Consider the following 26,889-nt stretch of genomic DNA (forward strand, 5'->3'; position numbering starts at 1 on the left):
AGAGAATCCAGACTAAGGTAGGGAAGATGAAGGGAGAGATACTAGACCACAAGAGGGAAAGGGAAGGAGAGACTACTGGAGGGGGACGGAAGAAGAGAGAGATGCCAAAACATGGAAGAGAGAAGAGAGAGATATTCCAGACTAAGTTAGGGAGGAAGAAGGAAGAAAGGAGAGATACCAGACCACAAGAGGAAGGGAAGGAAGGAGAAATTCTAGACCATGGAAGATAGGAGAGAAATACCAGACCACAGGAGGGGGTGGGAGAGGGGAGAGGGAAGAAGAGAAGCCAGACCAGGGAAGGAGATTTCAGACTAAGGTAGGGGAGAGAGGGATGAGAAGAACAGAGAGATGCCAGACCACAAAGGGGAGGAGGGGGGGGGAGAGAAATGCAAGACTGTGGGAAGGAGAGGAGAAAGATGTCAGACCACCAAAGGAGAGGGAGGAGATGCTGCACAAGGATGGAGATGAAAAGGATAAGGTTGAGATGGTGCACAGAGATTAGAGGGGTGGGAAAGGAGAGAGAGATGGTAGAATACTGTTTAAGAAAAGATGGAGAGGAGAGAAGAGGGAGGAGAGGGTGAATATGGATGCAGGGAAGGGGTAGAGAGGGAAGAGATGATGCACATGGATAGATGGAAAGGGGGGACATGGAAAAGTAGATAGATTTGAGAAGGAAACAGAAAAAAATTGAAGAAAGATGCATATTAAAAGTTAATGCCAAATATGGATGTAGGGCAGAAAGTGGAGAGAAAACTAGCAAATGGATAAGGTGGCCCAGGGGTCTTTTCTCTTTCAAAACTGATTTGTCCAAATGCAGTAAAACTTTTTCTAAAATTAGAAGCGACGTCTTCTCTTCTCACTCTGGCATTCAGCTGAACATATCGCTTCTAATTTTAGAAAAAGTTTTACTGCATTTGGACAAATCAGTTTTGAAAGAGAGAAAAGATCCCTGAGGCAGGCAAGAGCTGAAACACTGTCAGTGTCGGGTCATATATCTGTGTTATATATTGTGAAATAAAGTACATTTTTGTCCCAGTTTTGGAGGCAGTTTCACTTTTGTTGGGTGTTGTTTTCTGGGTTTTTTTTCTGAGCCATCAACCTTAGAAGTCTGCCTGGTACAGTGCGCTTAGGTTCCAACTAATTGAGATCCTGTCGAAGCTCACCCCACCCTATCCAAACCATCTTGCCATTTGCAGGATTCAGGCCATGAAGTCTGCCCAGCACTGTCCTCATAGGGTCTAGGATGATTCATCGCAGCCAAGTTTATCATGGCCGTTTCAGCGCGATGAACTGGCCATGATGAATGCAATTCAGCGTTTGGGGACATTGCCCCCTCCCCAAGATTAGATCTCCATGCGTCAGCCCCGTAGTAGCAGGATATAGGGCAAGACCAGGAAGCCGGCGGTGATAGCTGATGGAAAGCTCAGGTACATTGTGTCCTTCAGCTGCCCGGGCAGTGACTAGCAGGGAGCCCAGGTACTGGGGAGGGGGCTAGGGCATCTCTGCAGTAGTGGCTTGTGGGGATGCCGGGTCCTGGGCGGGGGGGGGGGGGGGGAACCTGCTGCCAGAGCTTTCAGCTGCTCGTTGAAGGTAAGGGTAGGGGGCTGGAGCATCTCTGTCTGTGCCACCTGAAGCTGAGCCTCCCTGCAATGGGACGATTCAATGCAGCTGCGCTGAAATCCTCATGTTCCAAATTGCTAGGGCTCCCATTAAAGCATTTCCAGGCCCATCCTAAACCAAATGGCTAATCTACAGGACACAGACTGTGCATGTCTGCCCAGTACTGACCTTAATTCTTCAATTTATACCGTTCATATTCTAATTAGAGATTCTCTATGTTCATCCCGTGATTTTTAGAATTGTCAGCTTTCCTCTCCACCACCTCCCTCAGGAGGGCATTCCAGGCATCTACCACCCGCTCCATGAAAAATAATTTCATAACATTACTCTAAGTCTACCACCCCTCAACCTCAATTTATGCCCTCTAATTTTATCAATTTTCTTTCCCTGAAAGATTTGGTTCTATATTAATAACTTTAAAATATTTAAATGTATCATATCACTCCTGTCCCTCCTTTCCGCTAGAGTATGACACGGGGACATATTTGGCCCCGTCCCCACAGGAACTCAATTTCACTGTCCCATCCCAAGTTTTGTCACAGTCTCTGCCCCATTTCTGTAAGCTCTGCCTTAACCGCAAAGGCCTCAAACACTTATAATGCCAAAAGTGTTTGAGGCTTGTCCAGATGAGAATGGAGTTTGCAGGAATTGAGACAGGACGGGAAAATGTGTTCCCCAGGGGTCAGAGAAAATGCGGTCCCCATGTCATTCTCTACTCAGGTATTCCATGCTGTTCTTGTATGTCTTTTGGCTTAGACCCCTTACCATTTTCTTCACCTTCTTCTGAACCACTTCAAGTCTTCTTATATCAATACTCAATCCCATCCCTCAGCTGTTCCCTGTTGGGTCTCCTTTCACCAAATCAACTTCTTGTCTTCCCTGGCCCTCAACTCATCACTCTTCCAACACACGTTGTCTCCTCCCCAGCTCATCTCTTCAGTAGAGCTTAATAGAATGGCTGGTACACAGAAAAAATTAAATTCAGACAGTGAGAGAAGGTGCTTAACTATGGCATGGAAGAATGCCAGTGTTTCAACATACATAATTAACTTTATAATTAAAGCAGCAGTGCCTCCTACTCATTGCCAAATTTAAATTGCCACCAAGCAGGAGACTGAAGTGGAAATAGAAAAACTCCATGGTTAAAACAGATCTGGAAAGTTAAAAATGGAGCACCAGATAATGAATTGATTGGCCTCCCACAGCAATGCAGGGAGCCAGATCTGGCATTCCCACTCATTCTAGACCTCTGGCCAAGTTATCAAGAGGGATGCTATTTGAGGAGCTGGCAGGTATGGACACAGGGACAATAACCCAGCAGCACAGACAGGAAGACAATACATTTCATATTTAAAAGTACTATATAATGCCAAATGATACATTTTTACAGGATGGTTCTGGGAGGCACGGTGTGAGGATGATCATGATGGTTCAAATTAAGGGGAGACAAAGGGTCCTGAAAGATAATGGTGAAGACAGAAGACTAAATGAGAACCCAATAAGCTGGCCACAGTTCCACCATTCTCTTTCTCCTTTTCTTAGCTTGCAATTTAATTCCACTTCTGACATTTCAAGGGGACCTTCACCTCCAAACATTCTGGCATGCCCTTCCTTATCATTCCCAAATAAATTCTATGGCAGTCATAGTTCATGTACGTCATGGGAAAATGGATGTGAAGGGGTAGCCTAGTGGTTTGAGCTTCAAACTGAGAAACAAGAAAGCAGGCTTCAAAGCCTACTTCCACTCCTCATTAAGGAGGATGTTGAGGTCAAACAGGATGTTGAGGTCAGATCAACACTATGCCGCTGAGGATTTGGAGCAGCTCCAACACATGACTGAGTCACTTTTACAAAAGCTTAGCACACACCAACTGTCATAAATGTGTGCTAAGTGCTACATGACCTTTACCACATGCTAAGCTTTAGTAGAAGGGTCCATATAAGGCTACAAGATGATACAGAATTGACAAACTTAAGAACAATGGGATAGGACGCATTCTCTTAAGGATTTTATACTGGCTGACAGGATACAAAGAGTATGTGGTGCAGTGGTTAGAGCTAGTCTCAGCACCCTGAGGTTGTGGGTTCAAATCCCTCGCTGCTCCTTGTGAACCTGGGAAAGTCACTTAATCCCCCCATTGCCCCAGGTACACTAGAGTTTCAGCCCACTGGGACAGAAAGGGAAATATGATAAAGTAGTTAAGTGTAAAACTACTTAGGATATAAGTGGTATATATTCTCCCAAGAGAGCTCAGAACGGACATTTCGGCAATTGGAATTTATTCAGGTACTCAAAGCATTTTTCCCTGTCTGTCCTGGTGGTCTCACAATCTATCTAATGTACCTGGGGCAATGCGGGGATTAAGTGACTTGCCCAGGGTTTGAACCCACAACCTCAGGGTGCTGAGGCTGTAGCTTTAACCACTACACCACTTTAGAAATCAAAGTATAGTAAAGTGAGCCAAGTATAGGACAATCAGGTCATTGTGACATCACTGATGAGATTGGCTCTTATTGGTGGAAGGAGGCATTATGATGTCAAAATACCAGCTCTGGTTATCAGAGGCTGAAACTTTTCACACTATTTATTTATTCAATTTTCTATACTGTTCTCCCAGGGGAGCTCAGAATGGTTTACATGGATTTATTCAGGTACTTGAGTATTTTTCCTTGTCTGTCCTGGTGGGCTCACAATCTATCTAATGTACCTGGGGCAATGGGGGGATTAAGTGTTTTGCCCAGGGTCACAAGCAGGAAAAAGTTACAAGTGGAGATCAAAAGTGCATATTGGGACCTATGCTAACATATTCATAAATGATCTGGGGATAGTAGTATTGAGTGAGGCGATCAGTTCTACAGATAACACAAAATTATGTAGCCTACTGTACTAACCATTAGGCTGAGAACTGGGGGAAGCAGGTATGAATTCCACTGCGGCTCCTTTTGACCTTGTGCAAAGTTACTTGCTCCAGCTACAAAATCAGATTGGAGCCCACTGGGACCACTTTGGTTGTACCACAGAAAGGCAATACTCGTATACCAGGAACCTAATATTAAAAGGGCCGAGGATGCGTGCTTTCTTCCCTCTTTGTTATCAATTTTTTCTAGCTCTAGACTTTTTTGCTTTGGGCATCCAGATGAAGTTTCATGTGGACAAGCGCAGGGTGTTGCACTTAGGGAAAATGAATCACAATAGGGGCAAAATTATCGCACTAGTTATTCCCATTTCTAAATCTTTGACAAATATGTTAAAAAGCAGCGGTCCCAGCACAGACTCCTGGGGAACCCCACTATTTACCCTTCTCCATTGAGAATATTGACCATTTAAACCTACTCCCTGTTTTCTGTCTTTCAACCAGTTCTCAATCCATAAAAGACATCATTACCTCCTATCCTTTCTAACTTTCTCAGAAGTCTTTCTTGAGGTACTTTGTTAAATTCCTTTTGAAAATCCAAATACACAGTATCAACCAGTTTACCTTTATCCACATGTTCATTCACCCCTTCAAAGAAATGCAGTAGATTGGTGACTTAATCCATGTTGGCTTTCTCTCATTGATCCATGCTTATGTATATGTTCTGTAATTTTATTCTTTATAATAGTCTCTATTTTTTAATTTAATTTTCTATACCGTTCCCCCAGGGGAGCTCAGAAAGCACAGTTACTTACTGTAACAGGTGTTATCCAGGGACAGCAGGCAGCTATTCTCACATGTGGGTGACGTCAGCCCAGATGCGGACAGCCTTGCAAGCAGACTTGCTTGAAGAAACTCAGAAGTTTCAAGTCTGAGTCTACCGCACCGCACATGCGCGAGTGCCTTCCCGCCCAGCAAAGGGCACATCTCAGTTCAGATAGCTAGCAGAGAAGCCAACCAGGGGAAGTGGGTGGGTTGTGAGAAAAGCTGCCCTCTGTCCCTGGATAACACCTGTTACGGTAAGTAATTGTGCTTTATCCCAGGACAAGAAGGCATGTGGGTGACCTCCAAGTTAACCAGAATGGGATGGTGGGAGTGTTGGCAATTCAAGAGAATAAATTTTATAATACTGCCTGGCCAAAATGGAGAAAACATCCAGACAATAATGAGATGTGAAAGTATGAACCAATTCTGAAACCACTTTAGGTAAGAATTTAGGATGAGTACGAAGGACCACCTTGTCATGATGGAAAACTGTGAAAAGTAGATCAGAAACTAAAGTTTGCAGCTCACTGACTCTTCGAGCAGATGTGAGGGCAATGAGAAACACCACTTCCCAAGTGAGATATTTCAGATGATCTGTATCCATTGGTTTAAAAGGAGGCTTCATCAATTGAGCAAGAACAACATTGAGATCCCAAACCACTGGAGGCGGTTTGAGAGGTTTGACATTGAAAAATACTTTCATAAATCTGGAAACTACAGGATGAGCAGAAAGGGGTTTCCCTTCGATAGGTTGATGGAAAGCAGCAATTGCACTGAGATGGACTCAAATGGATGTAGACTTGAGGCCAGAGGTAGATAAATTCAGAAGATAATCCAAGATGGAAGACAAGGAGGTTGAAGCCAGCAACGTGCTCGACTTCAAGAAACGATGGGATAAACATGTGGGTTCACTCCGGGGAAATGCTTAGGGGAAGGTTCTCTTAGGGGGAGGGTTCTTTGAGTGGGCAGACTTGTTGGGCCGTCGGCCCTTTTCTGACGTCATACTCTATGTATTCTATAATCTCGAGGCTCCTTGTTATGAGAGATGCATAAGAACATAAGAATTGCCACTGCTGGGTCAGACCAGTGGTCCATCGTGCCCAGCAGTCCGCTCACGCGGCAGCCCTCTGGTCAAAGACCAGCGCCCTGAGACTAGCTCTATCTGCGTACATTCCAGTTCAGCAGGAACTTGTCAAACTTGGTCTTGAAACCCTGAAGGGTGTTTTCCCCTATGACAGACTCCGGAAGAGCATTCCAGTTTTCTACCACTCTGGGTGAAGAAGAACTTCCTTACGTTTGTATGGAATCTATTCCCTTTCAATTTTAGAGAGTGCCCTCTCGTTCTCCCTTCTGAAAGGATTCGACAAAATGGAGCAGGGAAAGCAGTTATTTACAATGTCCAATGTGACACGGACAAGAGGACATAGGCTAAAGCTGAGGGGGAACAGGTCCAGGACGAATATCAGGAAGTTCTGTTTCACGCAGCGAGTGGTGGACTCCTGGAATGCTCTCCCAGAGGAAGTAATTGCAGAATCCACCATTCTAGGATTTAATGGTAAACTAGATGCACATCTCCTTAAGAGTGGCATAGAGTGATATGGGTAAGGGAAATTAGATGCACATCTCCCTTGAGAAGCATATAGTGATATGGGGACTAAAACTACGCCAGGATAGACATGGCGGGGCCTCCGCGTGTGCGGATCACCGGACTTGATGGACCCAGGGTCTGATCCGGAGATGGCAATTCTTATGTTCTTATGTTATGTTCTTATGGTGGCATGATCGTTCTTGAGCTTGACAAGAGTCTTGAGAATGAGAGGGAATGCATACAGAAATAGATTCGTCCATTCTAGAAGGAAAGCATCTGCCTCAAGGTGATGAGGAGAGTATATCCTGGAGCAGAACTGAGTCAGTTTGTGATTGTGGGGAGATGCAAAGAGATCTAGTTGAGGAGTTCCTCACTGAGAAAAAAATGTGATGAAGAGGTGAGGAATTGAGTGTCCATTCCTGAGGTTGCAGAAGATGACTCAATTTGTCCAGGCCAGGCAGTTTTTCTCTCCTTGAATGTAGACTGCTTTCAGGAAGGTGTTGTGATGGACCGCCCAGTCCCACACCCTTTGAGCTTCCTGACAAAGATGGAGAGATCCTGTTTCCCCCTGCTTGTTGACATAGTACATAGCAACTTGATTGACTGAATAAGGACTACCTGGTTGTGAAGAAGATGCTGAAAAGCTTTGAGAGCATTGAAGATCGCTCTGAGTTCCAACAGACTGATGTGACAGAGACGATTCATGCTGGACCAGTGGCCTTGAGTACGGAGACCGTCAAGATGAGCACCCAAGCATAGGTCGAGGAATCTGTCATGAGGACCTTCTGATGAGGGGGGTGTCTGAAACATTAAACCTCTGGAGAGATTGGAAGTGAGCATCCACCAGTGGAGAGACTGTCTAAACGAAGGAGTGACTGTAATGTGTTGAGAGAATGGGTCGCAAGTATGGCAAAAGGAGTCACATGAATGGTCAAGGCCATGTGACCGAGTAGTACCATCATGTGTCTCGCTGAGAGTGAAGAAAGGGAAGACACTTTGCAGCAAAGCTGAAGGAGAGCATCCAGATGCTGCTGAGGAAGGAATGCTCTGAGTTGGACAATGTCCAGAAAAAGCTCTGATGAACTGTAGGTTTTGAGAGGGCTGAATGTGGGATTTGGGAAAGTTGATTTCGAATCCCAAGTTTTGTAGGAACCACGTAGTCTGTTGGGTCGCTACAATAACCCTCTGAGATGTTGAATCTTTGATGAGCCAGTCATCCAGGTAGGGGAACACCTGAAGACCATGGTTCCGCAGAGCTGCTGCCACCAACACTAGTCATTTGGTGATGCCAGGTCGAAGGGTAGCACTCTGTACTGAAAATGCAGATTCCCCACCCGAAATCTGACGGGAGGCCAGATGAATGGGGATGTGAGTGTAAGCCTCCTTGAGATCTAGAAAACATAACCAATTGTTCTGATCTAGAAGGAGATAAAGGGATGCCAGTGACAGCATGCAAAATTTTTCTTTGACCAAAAATTTGTTGAGAGCCCTGAGATCCAGTATGGGCCACAGATCGCCCATCTTCTTTGGAATTAGGAAACTTCCTCGATGGCACGGAGACAAGGCAGAGCTTGATCTTCCTGAAGAAGGGTGATCTGGGATGGATTGGAAGGATACTCTCTTGGAGGAAGCTCTGGTGGAATCTGAGTGAAATGAAGAGAGTATCCTTCCCTGATTATTGACAGCACCCAGAGGTCTGATGTAATGGTCTCCCATCAATGGTAATAATGATGGAGACGACCTCCGATTGGAAGAGGAGAGGACAGAGGCAGAACGATGGAGGTTATGCTCTGTTTGAGACAGTCAAAAAGGCTGAGAAGCCTTGGATGCAGCAGAAGGCTGAGGTTTCTGTTGCTTCTGCTGTTGTTGCTGTTTCTTGGGAGGTGCTCGAGTGTAAGGAGCTGCCCTCAGACGATAACGCCTCTGATAGGATGGAAGAGGTCAAGAAGGCTTGGAAGGAGCTGGCTTAGGCTTTGGTCTGACGATGGAAGCAAAAGATTTCTCATGTTCAGACAACTTCTTGGTGGCGGCCTCTATCGATTCATCAAAGAGCTCATTGCCTTCACAAGGAATATTGGCCAGACGATCCTGAATGTTGGGATACATAGAAATGGTACGAAGCCAGGCAAGGCAGCGCATCACTACTGAGAAAGCAGTGACCCTCAAGGAAAGTTCAAAGACATCATAAGATGACTGAAGGTGTAACCTGAGTTGTGCTAAAGTAGCAATGACTTGCTGGAACTCTAAAAGCCTTTGTTGACCAAGGTCTTTAGAAAAACCTGGAGTATATCAATAAAATACTTGAAATAAGTAGTAAAGATAAAATTATAACTTAAAACCCTGGAGGCCTTCATCAAATTTTGATAAAGATGACGGCCAAACTTGTCATAGTCCTGCCCTCTCTGCCAGGAGGTACGGTAGCATAGACCCTGGAAGGATGCCTTCTCTTTAAGGAAGATTTCACAAGAAGGGACTGATGAGATAGTTAGGAGTTCTCAAAGCCCTTGCAATGTACAGTTCTATATCTCGATTCCAACTTGCCTGGAACAGCAGGAATGTCATAAGTAGTCTCCAGGTTTCATTTGAAAGTCTGAGAAAGAAGATTGTTAAGAGGAAGTTTGAAAGACTCCGCAGGAGGCCGAGGCAAACTCATTTCCTCTAAATACTCCTTAGAGTACTTAGATCCAGAGTCCAATTTAAGATCCAGGTCCTCAGCCATTTGACGGAGGAAGGAGGAAAAGGACAATTGATCCGCAAGAGGATGGCCTCGAGTGGAGAACGAAGGTGAGGCCTCTCTGGAGTATTGATATCCTAGCGAATAAACAGACTGGGGCGAGGCACTGGAAGAAGCGGAGCCCTCAGGTTTTGCTATCAGTGTCCTAGATCGAGGAGTTGGGGGCCTGGACGAGGAATGTTTCTCTATGGAGGAGGACCTGAGCCTCGATGAGTGCCTTGACTGGCGATGAGAGTGCTGCTTGGAAGCAGGTCTCGTGCGAAATCGAGGAGACTGCCTCGAAATGGGCAATGCCTTATGTGAGGATATAGGGCTGGAAGCTGTAGATCGAAGTCCCATAAACTCTGTGGTTTGGATCGAGGAATCTCAAAGCACTCCCAAAGACTCGGCTCCTTGTATGAAGTGTGAGGATTCCAGATGAGACACTCGCAAAGACTCGACTCCTTGCATAGAGTGTGACGATTCCAGACCAGACACTCACAAAGACTGGACTCCTTGCATAGAGTGTGTGGATTCAGTTCGAGGCACAGGCAAGGACTCGACCTCTTGTGAGACTGCTGAGTGCCCAGGCTGGACTGCAGGAAGCAGAGTCAAGGCAGGACTATATTTGGTCAGTAACTGAACAAATTCCCGCTCTAAAATGGTCTGGATGGTAGCCTGCAATTGTGAATCCGAGTCTGAAACTGGATCACTTGCTGAGGCTAAAGGCTCCAAGGACAAAGAAGAAGAATGCTTCGACTTGGAGGAATGATGTTTAGGTAACTTGAGGATCACCGTTGGAACTGTCTGCTGAGATATCTGACCTGAGGGAAGCTCAGGAGAAGATTTGGCAGATTTACTCGAGGTCGAGGATGTTCCAAACAAGGAAGGTCTGATGACAGTCGAGGTCGAAGTCATGGAGGCAGGAGGACACCCCGTAGCAGGCCTGACCAAGTCGGAGGTTGAGGTCGAAAGTGTAACAGGGGTCTCCATAACGAAAATCTTCTCCACTTGAACTCGACGACGTTTGAGGGTTCGAGGTTGAAGGGTAGCACAGCGAACACATGACTCCAGGCAATGATCAGGCCCCAGACACTGAAGGCACCAGCGGTGTGGGTTAGTAAGGAAGATCGCACGCTGGCACTGGCTACACTTCTTAAAGCCTGTGACCATCCGGGACATAGAAGGAAAGATAGCTGCCGCAAAGTCAAAGCCCGCAGGCTGAGGGCGTTGCGACAGGCCCCGCCAGTCACTCGACAAAAAAATTCACCTTTTTTTTTTACACAAAGACCAAAAGAAAAGCACAGCGACATGGTAATAAGAAAATAAAATACGAGCTGCGGTGAGAGAAGGCACGAAGCAAACTTGTTTAGCACACAGCATCAAAGATAGACTTCTCGGCTCCGCAGAAAACTGAGGAGATACACTCTGTGCTTGGCGGGAAGGCATTCATGCATGCACGGTTCAGCAGACTCAAAACTTCTGAGTTTCTTCAAGCAAGTCTGCTTGCGAGGCTGTCCGCATCCGGGCTCCGTGGATGACATCACCCACATGTGAGAATAGGCTGCCTGCTTGTCCTGGGATAACGGTTTTACATGAATTTATTTAGGTACTTGAGCATTTTTCCCTGTCTGTCCCAGTGGGCTCGTGACTTGCCCAGGGTCAGAAGGAGCAGCGTGGGTTTGAACCCACAACCTTAGGGTGTCAAAGCTGTAGCACCATTTTGCCCAGCACTGATGTCAGACTCGCTGGTCTATAATTTGCCAGATCATCTCTGGAAAATTGGCATCACGTTGGTCACCCTCCGGTCTTCCAGTACCATGCTGAATGTTAAAGATACATTACAAATTCCTAACAATAGCTCTGCAAGTTCATTTTTCAATTCGATCAGCAATCTTAACACTTTATTTCAATGTCTCGGGAAAATCTAGGACAGTGTTGTAATATTCTCTAGTCATGTTATCGTTACTGATTAGGTGGTGGGTGGCTTTCTAAATGGATCTTTCCCTGAGGACTCTGAAACTAATTCAGTATCATGAACAGTCTCACCCAGAACCTACTCCTTGAAGCAAGTGAACGCCAAATCTTTTCACCTTCTCAATGGCGGTAGAGTAAGAACAAGGTGAAGGAAGGTGGGGGCAAGTTCATATAATGTTTAGCATAGGCTCCACAGTTGTCATAATTTAGACTAGACACACATCCACCCCATGTTTTACAATTAAAATACAACAGTTTGAAGTTATTTGAAAATAATTTAAATTTTAATTTGTAATTGCTGTTCCTGATACTACAGAATAGATCTTGTTTATACAATTTACAGACTTGTCATACAGTTTGGCAGTCATACGTACAGAACTTGAAATTCCCATTTCAGTGCATTCCAGTAAAGCAAAGATACATCATGCAGGAAACAGGAGAGTGCATTTTTCACTTAGAACAGGCTCCTGTGATAAACAGTTTGTGCCTGGGATATGCAGCCATCTCTTCTGGTCAATGAATTGCAACGTCTATGTCACACAGCACCAAACAATGAAGTGGATGAAATCAAAAGGTGCTTACAAAAGTCCCTGGGATACTTGTTATGTATTAGGAAGGTAGTTATCACAGTTCAGTGCAGGTGTGCTAAATGTTCACATGAAAACAGTTGGTTTGGGGGACTAGAGAAGGGCTTGGTGTTATTACACCATCAAGTATTGCCATACCCCCAAACCAGCCTTGTCATCATATCTGGCAACGGTCAGTCCGGGCCCAGCACACTGCTTGACCAGCTTGATTTTCAGAAAAGCCACAGTGAAGATGCACGAGATATCTGGATACAACACCTCTGAAAGCCAGGCTTGTTGGCTGGTTCCCATTGACTGAATTAAGAACTTATGCACAGTGGTTTCAAAGATCTTACCAAACTTCACACTATGGTGAAAATGGGTTAAATCAGAAGGCAGAGACTCAGAAAAATGGGGTCAGTAAGATCATATGTAGGCTTCTAAAGTTTTTCCAGATTAGCATCACGAGAACAGCAGTCAGAAACTGTTTCAGGCCTGCACCAGACTGTAGTTCATTATGAAGTTGGAAGGAGGAAACTTGTCAGATGATGCTTTTACCAGGGCCAAGATCTTACCCCTAGGATGCAGGAAGAACAACTTCCATCAGCTAATTCATAAGAATACAATCCACGTTGGGTGAAAAGTAACATCTCCATGTTGCAGTTACTCTGAACTCTCCACAGTTAAGTACAGAGTTCCTGAATTCCCACTCACAAGACAGAAAATGGAGATAGTTCACAGGTTCACGGTTGTTTTTGTCTTAAAAGAGGGAAAACCCCAAGACTTTGGGGCTCATAACCAAAAAACTAAAATGTCCAAAAAACTGCCTAAATGGGCACTTGGATGTCCAAATCGCTGGGACACCCAAGTGCCAATAACCAAAACCCTTTTCCTGGATGTCTAGCGAGATGTTTCTCCTGCTGTGCAACCGGAGTTCCAGGGGGTGTGTTGGGAGGCATGTAATGGACGTGTTTTGAGTGGACTTTGGGCAGGCTTAACTTGGACGTACTGTGGCGATAAGTCTTTTCCAAGATGTCCTGGCCGGAACTTAGATGTTCACAGCAAGACCTGTTTTACAAGTGTCTAAATACCACAAATGTACCCAAACTAACCAGATGACTACTGGATACGTCAAGGTATGACACCCTCTCTCTCCCCCCCACTCACTAACCCCTTAAGATCTGAATGAGAGAGTACATAGTTGTCTTAAGAACAGCAGCACTTGGTATGGGAAATCCTTGTAGAGCATCACACAGGTGTCTTAAGTCACCTGGTAGAGAGGAGGACCCAGGCCCAAAAGCCACTCTAACCACATTTACGGTGGAAAGTCTGAGTCCACTAAAACCCATCAAAACATTACTCTACTGCCAAGCAGCATCATGGGGTAAAGACCTAGAACAATTACTTTCGCCCTCTACTTATGAGGTATTTAGGAAACGTCTAAAAACACACCTGTTCCTAAAACATCTTGACAACTGATCCACTTATCTCTTTCCTCTCAATAGCGACCTACTGTCCTTTTGATCACTTTTCTCCTCAACAATGAATTTCCTGTCTAATTACTTCTCTTTCTTCTTCCCCTCTTGAAGTCAGTCAATTTGTACCTTTGCTTAATCTTTTGTAAACCGCATAGAACTTCACGGTATTGTGGTATATAAGCTGTTATTATTATTATATAGGTGCCATCTTTAGCCATGAAGGTTATTGGGTTGGTAGACAGGTGGGTCTAGTAGGTTTTGGGGGAGTTTTGGAGGGCTCAATATAATATAATGAGAAGTACTTCTGGCATTCTTTATGTGAAGTTCACAGCTGTGCCCTCTAAGGTGTCCCACTGCTCTTTTGGCATGTCTGTATGGCCAGTCCATTACAATGCTGGCCCCACCCACATCTAAAAGGTCTGGATTTGGACATTTTCAACTTGAACGTTTCTTTGGTCGAAAATGGGGTATAAAGTTAGGTGTCCTAAAGGCTGGATGTTCTATTGGCCGTCTAGTGGTTCAGCTTTGGAAAATGGATGTTTCTGTGCTTCTGACTTTGGTTGTTTCGTGAGAAACATCCAAAATGGGACATCGTTTTTGAAAATGGCCCACCACATATAGAGCAAAATGGTTACTTTACTACTACTTCAGAAACTATACAAACACCTGTACTCTAATTTGCAACAGATCTCGGGCCATCTTCCACTTGAGTTCAATAACAACCATATCCCAATTTCAGTATATATGAGCAAAACTAGTTAGTATTAAAATGATTTGACCAGCTAACCACGATTTAAAAGGGACACATCTTTGCTTTTAAAATTTTCCACATTATTTTAATGTCTAAATGAAAGCTAACTAGATACAAGAAAGGCTTCAAGGTGTGCTGGAGGTGAAGTCGTCTTTACCAAATAGCAGCGCTATTCAGTTAAAGATAACTGGTTAGTTCTGGTTGGAAAAATTGCTATCCTATAGTTAATCAAAAAAGTTTTCTCCAGTTCATTTTAACCAGTGATTTTCAGCTTGGCAGATTAAATTAGTTAACTCTTTGAATATCCTTTTATTTTTCAGCATTATCTTATGGATGTATATCAATCCCCTTTCAAGTTATCATAGCAACACTGGTTAATTTGCAACCGAGGCGGCAAGGGTTGCTTTCATGGCACTACAGCTGTCTGCTCCTGGTAAATCGAATGGTAGCTAATGCAAGTGCAGCTAGCTAGGGCCAAGTGTCAAGGCTCTACAGATTTAGTGCTGTTCAGCTGAACTCTTTCAAAGGATAAGTGTGCCTTTTCCTTAGCCACTGTTGGGCAAGCTGTATAAAATGGCAAGAGTGTTGCATGGGAGACAAAGTTTATATTTATTAAATTTCTTATAGACTGCCCTTCGAGTATACAGCAAAGTGGTTTACAATATTTGCAGTAGGAAAGGAGAAGTCTTGGGGGATGTACAATAGGAGGTGTCCATTTTCAAAAGGTTCTGCTCAGTAATAAAAGTACTTTTAGTCTTAGACATGGCCTCTAATGCAGATGCCTCAGACAGACTAGTTTTATTTTTGCTTGTTCTAAAGGCAATGATGGGCCCTTGGCCAGTACAGCTTTTTTTTAGACTGAATCAGGCTTTATTAAAAGTTGTATTTGGACACTGTCACCAGGAGCCTGCAGTCAACAGCTACAAATTATAAATGCAGAATACTGGAAGTACTTAAATCTGAGCTCCACAAATGGCTACAAGACAGTACAAAAGTGCTTCCGAAGGTACTGGTTACCTTCAAATAATAATTTTGGCTCTCAGATGTTCAGTTTAAAAGAGACACATTCATAAGAGGAAAAAGCGTGGCATCTTAAGGAAAGGAAAAACCTCATAACCAGGTCAGCGGTTACAATCTACTATGCAAAAGGCACCAAAGAAGAAAGGATTGCTAAAAGAGCTTGAAATGACAAGATTGCACCATCGGAAAGAATCCAAACTGCAGGAAGAGCAGATGACACCATTCCCTGTCTGCTGACTGATGCATAAAAGCAGTCGCATTCAGAATTCACACTGTCTTATGTCAGAGAAATATGTAATACATTATACCACATTGATGTCAGCTGACATGTCATCACAGGATGGAAAGATTAGGGGCTAGATTCACAAAGCAAACTGATCGTGTACCGATCGGTTTGCGATCCCCTTGCGACCTGATTTCCCTCCAGCCCGATTCACTTACCTCTCTGCTGACCATCTTCCGATTCACGCATGCAAATGAGGGCAACAGCATGCAAAGTAGGCAGGGACGTGATTCACTAACCCCCTGCAACACCGACTGGGCTGGCCAATCACAAACAAGTGACTGCTGAGGACCAGTTGCTCAAGCCCTTTCCGACTGCCCTGCCTTCTGCCGCCCTGCTCTCTGCCCTGTCAGCCCTGATCTGCTGCCCTGAATGCCTCCTGCAGCCCCGACTCTCCCGATGCCCTGATCTCCTGCCTGCCCCAACTCTCCCACCCTTCCCCGCAGTGCAAGCCCGTGGTTTTAACCCGTGAGCTCCAAAAAAGTTAAAAAAAGAAAAAAAAATAATAATCTTTGCCCGGCCTGGAGGTCCAGCACATGCGCAGACCATGAAAAAACAAAAACAAACCCAAACCAACTGGCCCACATCAATTTCTATATGAATATTCAAAGCTAGGCTCCTTACAAATACCCGTAGTAAATAGAGCTCGCAACTCATCCAAACACCATAGAAACAAGATCAAGGAAAGAAAACTGAAAAAAATAGAATGCTTTAGAACATTCACCCCAACTAAATATGGTAATTTCAAGGGATATTAAGAACATAAGAAGTTGCCTCCACTGAGTCAGACCAGAGGTCCATCTCGCCCAGCGGTCCGCTCCCGCGGTGGCCCACCAGGTCCGTGACCTGTGAAGTGGTTTTTGTCTACTTTTATAACCTACCTCTAGTTCTATCTGTACCCCTCAATCCCCCTATCCTCTAGGAACCTATCCAAACCTTCGTTGAACCCCTGTAAAGTGCTCTGGCCTATCACCTCCTCCGGAAGCGTGTTCCATGTGTCCACCACCCTTTAGGTAAAAAAGAACTTCCTAGCATTAGTTCTAAACCTGTCCCCTTTCAATTTCTCCGAGTGACCCCTAGTGGTTGTGGGTCCCCACAGTTTGAAGAATCTGTCCTTATTCACTTTCTCTATGCCCTTTAGGATTTTGAAGGTTTCTATCATGTCCCCTCTAAGTCTCCTCTTCTCCAGGGAGAACAGCCCCAGCATTTTTAACCTGTTCAGTAAGAAACAAAGCTCAAATACTGCATGATTGGCTGGCGCAAACAAACACCGACTTCCTATTCCTGACTGAAACATGGATGGTTTCAGACACCGATACGATTATGAAAGAAATGCTACCCCAAGGTTACAAAATAATACCACTATCTAGAAACTGGAAAAAAGGGGGTGGTATAGCGATAATTTTAAAAAAATCCTTTGATTATAGCAAAATAGACACAAAACCCACAAAAGACCTGGAAATATTAACTTGTAAAGTCACCAACACCCAACTGGAAGAGGCATTAACTGTAACACTATTTTACATTTCCCCCAAAAAGTGGACTAGTACTAGAGAAGAATTCTTCGAATACCTCACTATTAACACCCTAAAAGGAACATATAACCTGCTACTGGGCGACATAAACGTTCAACTAGAGCAAGTGGAAAAACAAACGTAATAGAAATTGACACTTTCTTAACAACTCTCAGTTTCACAATACCAAAACCAGAGAAAACGCACGAAAAAGGCCACCAACTAGACATAGTTACCTTTTCGCAAAAAGAAATCCCTGACCCAAAGATCCACCATAGAATAGGGGCCCAGGAAAAATGCATCTGGTCAGATCACTACATATGTAATTTTGATCTATATTGGCAAAAAAAATCACCTTAACCAAAATATAAAAGAAAAAACCCAACCACAATCACCAGAAGAGGAACTATAACTCCAATAGAATTCTGGGCTCACTACAAACTACAACCCAAAACTGAGGAAATACAAGACTTCCCAACTAGATGGGCAAAGTTTAGCAAAGAAGTGTTAGATCAAATAGCACCATTCCAAACATACAAAAAGAAAGAAAGGAATCTAAATGAATGGTTCGACTCTGAATTACTAACTCTAAAACAGGAACTGAGAAAACTAGAAAGAACCTGGCAAAAAACAAACAAAGAGGAAGACAAAATACATTGGAAACAAAAAATGAAAAACTACAAAAATCTGATTAGAGAAAAACGAACAAAACACTACACACAAAAAATAGGGACACCCAAAACAAATAGCAAAGAACTGTTCAAGTTGGTAAACAGACTAACAGACACTACCCAAAACCTGCCACAGGATATAATGAATGTATGCCCTCGGCAGAAACCCTTGCCACTTTTTTCAACAATAAAATCTTAGACGCAAGAGCAACCATACCTTCACCCTCACCCAACTTCGAATTCCAATTTGGACCCCACGAAAAAGAAACCAGAGTAGACATGCTCTGGAACCATTTTGAACCTCCAAATTGGCACCAATTTCTAACCCTATTCAATAAATATACCAAATCAAACTGCCTACTGGATGTATGTCCTTCCAAGACCTTGAAAGCAACTACACTAGATTTTAAAAAGGATCTATTTAATTGGATAACAACCACTCTCACTGAAGGAACATTTCACGAGGAAATGGGCCACATACTGATCACACCCATCCCTAAAAATCAAAAAAACTCACTAGCCCTGAAAACCAACTACAGACCCATAGCAAGCATCCCCTTATTCACCAAGCTGCTCGAAGGATTGGTCAACTTAGAGAACTATCTAGACAAATTTAACGTACTCAGTGAACACCAATCAGGATTCAGAAAAGGTTTTAGCACTGAGACAGTCCTAGCCTCAATCCTTAATCACCTATACGGCCTATTCAGCAAAGGAACAAGTGCACTGATTTTATAAATAGACTTCAGCAGTGCTTTTGATCTTGTTGATCACAAAATAATGCTACACTGCCTAGATGAAATAGGACTTACAGGAAGAGTAAAGGAACTGGATACAGGGTTTCCTAACAAAGAGATCATACCGTGTGGTTAGTGGTGGGACATACTCAAACTCCTGGAAAACCCCTTGGGAGTACCACAAGGTTCACTGCTGTCTCCTACTCTAGTCAACATCTACATATCATCCTTAGGACACTTACTGCAAAAGCTAAACTTAAACTACTACATATATGCAGATGACATTTCCATTTTAATCCCAGTGAACAGCATAACAAACGAAACCTCAGAATACATTTCTCATATTATGACCAAAATAGAACATTGGACAATCAACTTCAAACTGAAACTAAACACAGAAAAACCAAAAGTCTTCCTTGCAAGCCCAACGGACAAAATTACCAAAACAACGTTACATATAAAAATCCACGACTACCCGATTACTAAAACAATAAAAATATTGGGAGTCACATTAGACACACATTTGACAATGGTCGAACACACGAACATAGTGGTAATAAAGTGTTTCCTGGCATTATGGAAGTTAAAGACACTTTCACAAGAGAAAAGAGAAGAGCAATGTCATATATGAATGTAGGCAGTGCTGCTTCAGTTCAAAGGGGTGTTTTTCAAAGAAATGGAGGAAAAGCCTCAGACAAATGCCCTCCCACCACCACAATGGTGGATAAAGGTGGTTGGGTGGTAACCTCACTGGCAAAAACCTCCGTTGCACTCCCAAATTAGAAAAACTATAAGCAAGGCTGTCTATGCATAGTTGATAGAAGAAAAAAGCTTTCAACTTATCTCTGTTGATCGGTCTGAGGCTTTTCCTCCATTTCTTTGAAAAACACCCCTTTGAACTGAAGCAGCACTGCCTACATTCATATATGACATTGCTCTTCTCTTTTCTCTTGTGAAAGTGTGTTTCACTATATTATTGATTTTTCACATATCCGAGTATTTTTTGCTATACATTATGGAAGTTAAAGACCATCAAAAAATACTTTGACCCATTATCATTTAGATTACTAGTGCAATCGCTAGTGCTTTCTACACTGGACTATTGCAATATCGTTTATATGGGTATACCCAAAAAAACAGTGAGGAAACTTAGAATTGTTCAGAACACGGCGGTCCTCTTGATATTTGGATTGAAAAAAAGCAACCATGTTAGCCCCTACTACAGACTGCTACACTGGCTGCCAATGGAGGCACGAATAATATTCAAGTTCTCCTGCATATGTTTCAAGCTGGTTTGGGGACTAGCTCCTACCTACCTGCTACCTCACTTCGTACTATACAGCCCTACAAGACAAACCAGAAACTGCAATCTATTTACATACCCAAGCATTACCGGCTGTAAATACAAAACCTTTCTGGATAGAACTTTTAAGTACGAAGCAAACACACAACAACACTGGTTAGACAACTACATCAATGGAGCAAGACTGACCTATGACGCCTTTAGAAAAGCCATAAAAACTGCCTTATTCGACAGATATATCACCTAAACAGTAACTACACCAAACACTAAATCAAATTCTATTATTTCTAACATGTCCACCCCTGCGTATAAGTCTGAAATTTTTTAACAATCAGTATATTGTAATTCGCTGCATTTTAAGATTCTGCATACTGTAATTCATTATCTGCATATTGTAACTCGCTTGACTGTCCAGCTCTCTTCCATGTAAACCGCCTAGATGTCTCACGATTATGGCAGTATAGAAGAATAAAGTTATTATTATTATTCCTGTTTACAAAAAAAGAAGATTAGCAAGGTAAAAACCTAATCTTTCCTTGTGCAACAGCACTGGTAGTCCAAAAGCAGTGTCAAGCCCGACTGCCACATCCACCCTGTAAAATTTAATGAACACGTGGAGATTGGATCAAGTGGTCACCCTGCAAATCTCTGCAAGTGAAATTGTTCTAAACTCTTTCCAAGATGACATGACGTTGCAAGTGGAATGCACATTCGCTGCCACTGGAGACTGTTTTCTGCTTCCAATAGAGGCAGAAGATATAGCTATGGATCAAGTGGTTACCCTGTAAATCTCTGCAAGTGAATTTACTTTCTTCACTCCCGTAGGTGTGAAGACTGGGATACGCACCTCCTCATTCACGTGAAAACTGGACATGACCTTCGGTAGGAAGGACAGGACCGTTCAAATCAAGATGCTAGCCTCTGAAATGCAAAGAAAGGGTCACAGCAAGGTAAAAAACACATGTGTCTTAACTGTCAGAGAGCTGTGCGATGTCCTGGCGGAACCGTTAGCCATGCTCTTCAATCTCTCCCTAAGTACGGGGAGAGTCCCCCTGGACTGGAAAACAGCTAACGTCGTTCCTCTGCATAAAAAGGGCTTCAGAGCGGAGGCTGCGAATTACAGACCAGTGAGTCTCACATCAATAGTGTGTAAACTCATGGAAACACTACTTAAAGGTAAATTAGACACGATTTTGGATGAGGGGAATCTAAGGGATCCTAGTCAACATGGATTCACTAGGGGTAGGTCATGCCAATCCAATCTTATCAGCTTCTTTGATTGGGTAACAGGAAAGCTAGACTCGGGAGAGTCTCTGGACATAGTGTACTTGGATTTCAGTAAGGCTTTCGACAGCATCCCACACCGTAGACTATTAAACAAGATGAAATCGATGGGGTTAGGTGAGACACTAATTGCATGGGTCAATGATTGGCTGAGTGGAAGACGTCAGAGGGTGGTGGTCAACGGCACCCTCTCTGAGACATCGGAGGTGACCAGCGGAGTGCCACAGGGCTCGGTCCTGGGTCCACTCCTTTTTAACATATTCATAAGGGACTTGACCCGAGGGCTTCAGGGTAAAGTAACTCTATTCGCTGATGACGCCAAACTATGTAATATAGTAAGTGAAAGCAATCTGCAGGATAGTATGACGCAGGATCTGCTTACGTTGGAAAACTGGTCCTCGACATGGCAGCTGGGCTTCAACGCTAAGAAATGTAAGGTTATGCATCTCGGTAGCAGAAATCCATGCAAACCTTACACCTTAAATGGAGAAACACTAGCTAGGACTTCAGAAGAAAGAGACTTGGGAGTAATCATCAGTGCAGACATGAAGGCCGCCAAACAAGTGGAGAAGGCCTCATCCAAAGCAAGGCAACTTATGGGATGTATCAATAGAAGCTTCGTTAGCCGCAAATCTGAAGTCATAATGCCACTGTACAGAACCATGGTGAGACCTCATCTGGAGTACTGTGTGCAATTCTGGAGGCCACATTACCGTAAAGACGTGCTTAGAGTTGAGTCGGTTCAGCGGATGGCCACTAGGATGATCTCGGGGCTCAAGGGTCTCTCGTACGAAGAAAGACTAAACAAATTGCAGCTCTACACTCTGGAGGAACGCAGGGAGAGGGGGAACATGATTGAGACATTTAAATACATCACGGGACGTGTCGAGGTGGAAGAAGACATCTTCTTTCTCAAAGGACCCTCGGTCACAAGGGGGCATCCGCTCAAACTCAGAGGAGGGAAATTCGATAGTGACGTAAGGAAGTATTTCTTTGAAGTATTTCTTCACAGAAAGGGTTGTAGATCACTGGAACAAGCTTCCAGAGCAGGTGATCAAGGCCACCAGCGTGCTTGACTTTAAGAATAAATGGGATGCCCTAGTGGGATCCTTACGAGGGTCGAGTTTAGGAAATAGGTCATTAGTACTCAGACTTAATGGGGTGGGTCAGTAGAGTGGGCAGACTTGATGGGCTATAGCCCTTTTCTGCCGTCATCTTTCTATGTTTCTATGTCAGGGACACTTCCTCCAAAGGCTCATATGAGGCCTTCACAAGTGCCCACAGGATCAGATTAAGGTTCCAAGACAGAAAAGGCAGTTGGCACTGGAAGGCAAAGATGTAAGGCTCCCTTCAAAAATCTGGATACATCTGGATGGGACGCCAACGAGCGCTTGATAACATAACATAAAATTGTATTTGTATACCACAATACACTGTGAAGTTTGATGCGGTTAACAGAAGTTAATTAGAAGACTGTACATAAGAGGTGAGGATACAAATACAAGTAACATAGGATCATGAGAAGATCAGAGTCAAGTACAATTATGGTAAGGTAATACGAGAAGAACTCAAATATATGAACAGCAGAAACACTTACAAGCTTTCGCATAAGCCTCTAATGTGGTGTGCTTCTTAGACCTCAGGAGTGTGGCAATAACTAAGGCTTTGCACTTAAGAGCCATGCCATAAGACAAAGTGCTCCAGATCCTCCAGGTCAATGGGACCTTGTGAGGGAAGATTTGGATGACAAGGAAGCCTGAGAGTCTTGTCCCTCTGTAGAAGTACTAAGTCTGCATACGACACCCACCTTGGCCAATCTGGAGCTAAACCTGGGTGCCTTTTGGCCCAAAGCACTCTGCTCATCATTGGTCAAGGGGGAGGGGAACATATACAGGAGCTCCTCCACATGCCAGGCTTGGACTAGAGCATCCAGTCCAGTGCTTTTGGGCTCATACCTTTGGGTGAAGAAACGAGTTGCCTTTTTGTTAGTTGCTGAAGCCATGAGGTCAAATGTTGGATGTCCCCTGCGCCCGACTATACAGTCAAAGGCCCTCCGAGAGAGAAAATAAGAATAGCCTTACTGGGTCAGACCAATGGTCCATCAAGCCCAGTAGCCCGTCCTCACAGTATCCAATCCAGGTCACTAGTACCTAGAAAAAACCCAAAGAGTAGCAACATTCCATGCTATTCATCCAGGGAAAGCAGGGACCACATCCCGGGATTCAAGGTCTGCTGACTTAACAAGTCCGCTTGCATACTCTTCATCCCAGCTACATGAGCCATCAAGATAGCCAAGAGATTGGCTTCTGTGTACTGAAAGAATAGGGAAGCTTCCAAGTCCAGCTGTGCACTCCTGGTGCCTCCTTGCTTGTTTACATAGACAACTGTGGTCACATTCTCTGAGAAGACTCGGACTGCCCACAGAGGTAAAAAGAACCACTCAGTCTGTGCTCAAACCCACTGCAGACAGAACCTGGGGTGAGCTGCTCAAGCTTACTGCGGATAAATCTGGGGCAAGATTGCTCCCAAGAATATGGACCCTGAGCTCTGATAACTACTTTTGCAGACTGGACAACAAGAATCATGTAAGGCATATGCCTATGGGCTACAGACCTCAGCCCTGAGAGTCTGTATCTTCTTGCAGCCAGGTGTCCTGGGGTGACTGGGATCTTCTGTAGCACTGAAAGCCTCTGACCAGATAATAACCCCCCCCCCCCCAATAATAAAAATTAAACTCAAGCAGAACAGACAGGCTCCCTATTTCCTGCTTGTAGAGAGTAAGACTGAGGGGGTGGAGATAATTCTTGAATGATGTGGGTTGGAGCATGAAAACAAAACAGTGGGCTCTGTACAACTCTCACGGCTGATGAGGGCTTTACCCGCTGATCAAGACTACATGTCCTGTTGCACAAAAAGTGTCAGATAGCCCCTATGAGGGTCAGGGATCATCTCACATGAAAAGATTCCTAAACTGAAGCTCACAAATTCTCTTCTTGCAATCTTAAGCATACACACGAGTCATTAAATCGATCACAATCACAGACATGAAGAATGGCAAGTCTTTCAGAAAATATATTTTTAAAGCCTTGTCAGGCTTAAACTACTCGACCCTCATCTTTCTTCTCCTCCTCTTTCAGGTCTCTCCTATCAAGCTTGCTTCTTTTGGAGTTTCCATCCATTTCCTTTGCTTCCCTCTCCCTACTTCTACAACCTATATCACTTCAGCTACTAGTCGGCACCCTCCCATTTTATGCACTGATCCATCAACAACTGTTGAACTTCCAACGATGAGCAGTGGTCACTGATGGCCCTTGTTGGTCCACTGTGGTACAGCTTGGAATGCACAGCATACAATTCAAGACCCTGCTCTTAGTTAATGACAATTAGCAAAGTTTTCTCTAGTGGTGGGCAAAGGAAGGGATCTCATCTTTTTGGTGAAATGGGGTAATCCAGGGTATCAGTAAGATCCTATTTAGGTCTCTAATTTGCAGTCCATTTTCATTATTCACATGTTCACAATGCACAATTTTGCCTATCCATGGCTGCATCAATTGTAAAAATATTCCCCGTTTGCGTATTCGCAGACCGGCATTTAACAAAAAAAACAAACCAACACCCACAGCTTTTATACTTTCACCTTGCGGTCAGGCTTTGTTTCTAGATATGGACCCCAAGCGTCCATAAAGTGAATTAAAGATACTCAAAGTGCTGTCCCATGCAGGAGCCTAACCCAATTTCCCCAACAGGATCCACTGTTAACCTTATGTGGTTTTGAGGTGCAATGTGCACTGCTAGAACCTAACCTCTATTTTCTCAAAGACTCAACATTTTGCTATTCGCAATTTCGTAATTCGTGAACATTTTTGGGAATATATTACCGCAAATAATGAGAAAGAACTGTATGTATTGCCAGATTAGCTTTACCGGGGCAGCAGCTGGAATTTGTTTCAGGACTGCAACAAATTGCAATTCATTGTGAAGTTGGAGGGTGAAAATTTGTCAGATGATGCTTTTACCTGGGCCAAGATCTTATCCCTAGATGGCATCCATCTGAGGGTAATCAAGGAACTGAAAGGGACTATAGCTGAACTGCTTCAACTAATAGCCAGTCTGTCGATCAAATTGGGAAGGATTCCGGAAGACTGGAAAGTGGCGAATGTTACGCCGATCTTCAAGAAAGGTTCGAGAGGAGATCCGGGAAACTACAGACTGATGAGTCTGACCTCAGTACCGGGAAAGATGGTAGAGGCACTGATAAAGGACCGCATCATTGATCACCTTGACGGAAATGATCTGATGAGGACCAGTCAGCATGGCTTCAGCAAAGGCAGATCTTGCTTGACGAACTTGCTGCACTTCTTCAAGGGAGTAAACAGGCAGCTAGACAAGGTTGACCCGGTCGACATTGTATATCTGGATTTTCAGAAGGCATTCGACAAGATTCCACATGAACGATTACTTTGAAAAATTGCAAGCCATGGAATTGAGGGTGAAATACTCACGTGGATTAAAAACTGGCTGGCGGATAGGAAACAGAGAGTGGGGGAAAATGGACAATACTCAGACTGGAAAAGCGTTACAAGTGGAGTGCCGCGGGGTTCAGTGCTTGGACCCATGCTCTTCAACATATTTATAAATGACCTGGAAATTGGTACGACAAGTGAGGTGATTAAATTTGCAGATGATACGAAGTTATTCAGAGTAGTGAAGACGCAGGGGTATTGCGAAGACCTGCAACATGACATAAACATGCTCGAGAAAGAGGCTGCGACATGGCAAATGAGGTTTAACGTGGATAAGTGTAAGGTGATGCATGTCGGTAACAAAAATCTTATACACGAATACAGGATGTCCGGTGCAGTGCTTGGAGAGACCCCCCCAGGAAAGAAGTTTGGGAGTACTGGTCGACAAGTTGATGAAGCCGGGAATGATTAAGAAGGGGATCACAAACAGATCAGAGAAGGTTATCACGCCGCTGTACCGGGCCATGGTACACCCTCAACTAGAATACTGCGTCCAGCACTGGTCGCCATACATGAAGAAGGACACAGTACTACTCGAAAGGGTAGAGAAGAGCGACTAAAATGGTTAAGGGGCTGACGAGTTGCCGTACAGTGAGAGATTAGAGAAACTGGGCCTCTTCTCCCTTGAAAAGAGGAGACTGAGAGGGGACATGATCGAAACATTCAAGATAATGAAGGGAATAGACTTAGTAGATAAAGACAGGTTGTTCACCCTCTCCAAGGTAGAGAGAACAAGAGGGTACTCTCTAAAGTTAAAAGGGGATAGATTCTGTACAAACATAAGGAAGTTTTTCTTCACCCAGAGAGTGTTAAAAAACTGGAACGGTCTTCCGGAGTCTGTTGTAGAGGAAAACACCCTCCAGGGATTCAAGACAAAGTTAAACAAGTTCCTGCTGAACCGGAATATACACAGGTAAGGCTAGTCTCAGTTAGGGCACTGGTCTTTGACCTAAGGGCCACCGCATGAGCGGACTGTTGGGCACGATGGACCACTGGTCTGACCCAGCAGTGGCAATTCTTATGTTCTAGATGATGGAATAACAACTCTTATCAGCTGCTAATTCACAAGAATACAATCAGGAGCTGATTCTTGAAATTTCCACACAAAAGGAAGACAAAGGAAGGGGTTCCCCATTTCACAGGAAAAAGTAAAATTTATATACATAGCAAAATATGAGTGA

The 26,889-nt window shown here is 43.9% G+C and overlaps 1 protein-coding gene across 1 annotated transcript in view; it reads right to left on the reverse strand.

Annotated features, from left to right (window-relative positions):
- Positions 1–11,845: 11,845 nt before the first annotated feature.
- The window catches only part of FBXO21 (F-box protein 21), a 124,440-nt gene continuing 109,396 nt past the window's right edge, over positions 11,846–26,889 (reverse strand). Inside the window, exon 13 of the transcript XR_004540314.1 lies at positions 11,846–12,721. The gene's annotated coding sequence lies outside the window, so the exon portion shown is untranslated. The remainder of the gene's footprint in view (positions 12,722–26,889) is intronic.

Source organism: Geotrypetes seraphini, chromosome 8, assembly GCF_902459505.1.
Source record: "Geotrypetes seraphini chromosome 8, aGeoSer1.1, whole genome shotgun sequence".
NCBI classification, from domain to species: Eukaryota; Metazoa; Chordata; class Amphibia; order Gymnophiona; family Dermophiidae; genus Geotrypetes; species Geotrypetes seraphini.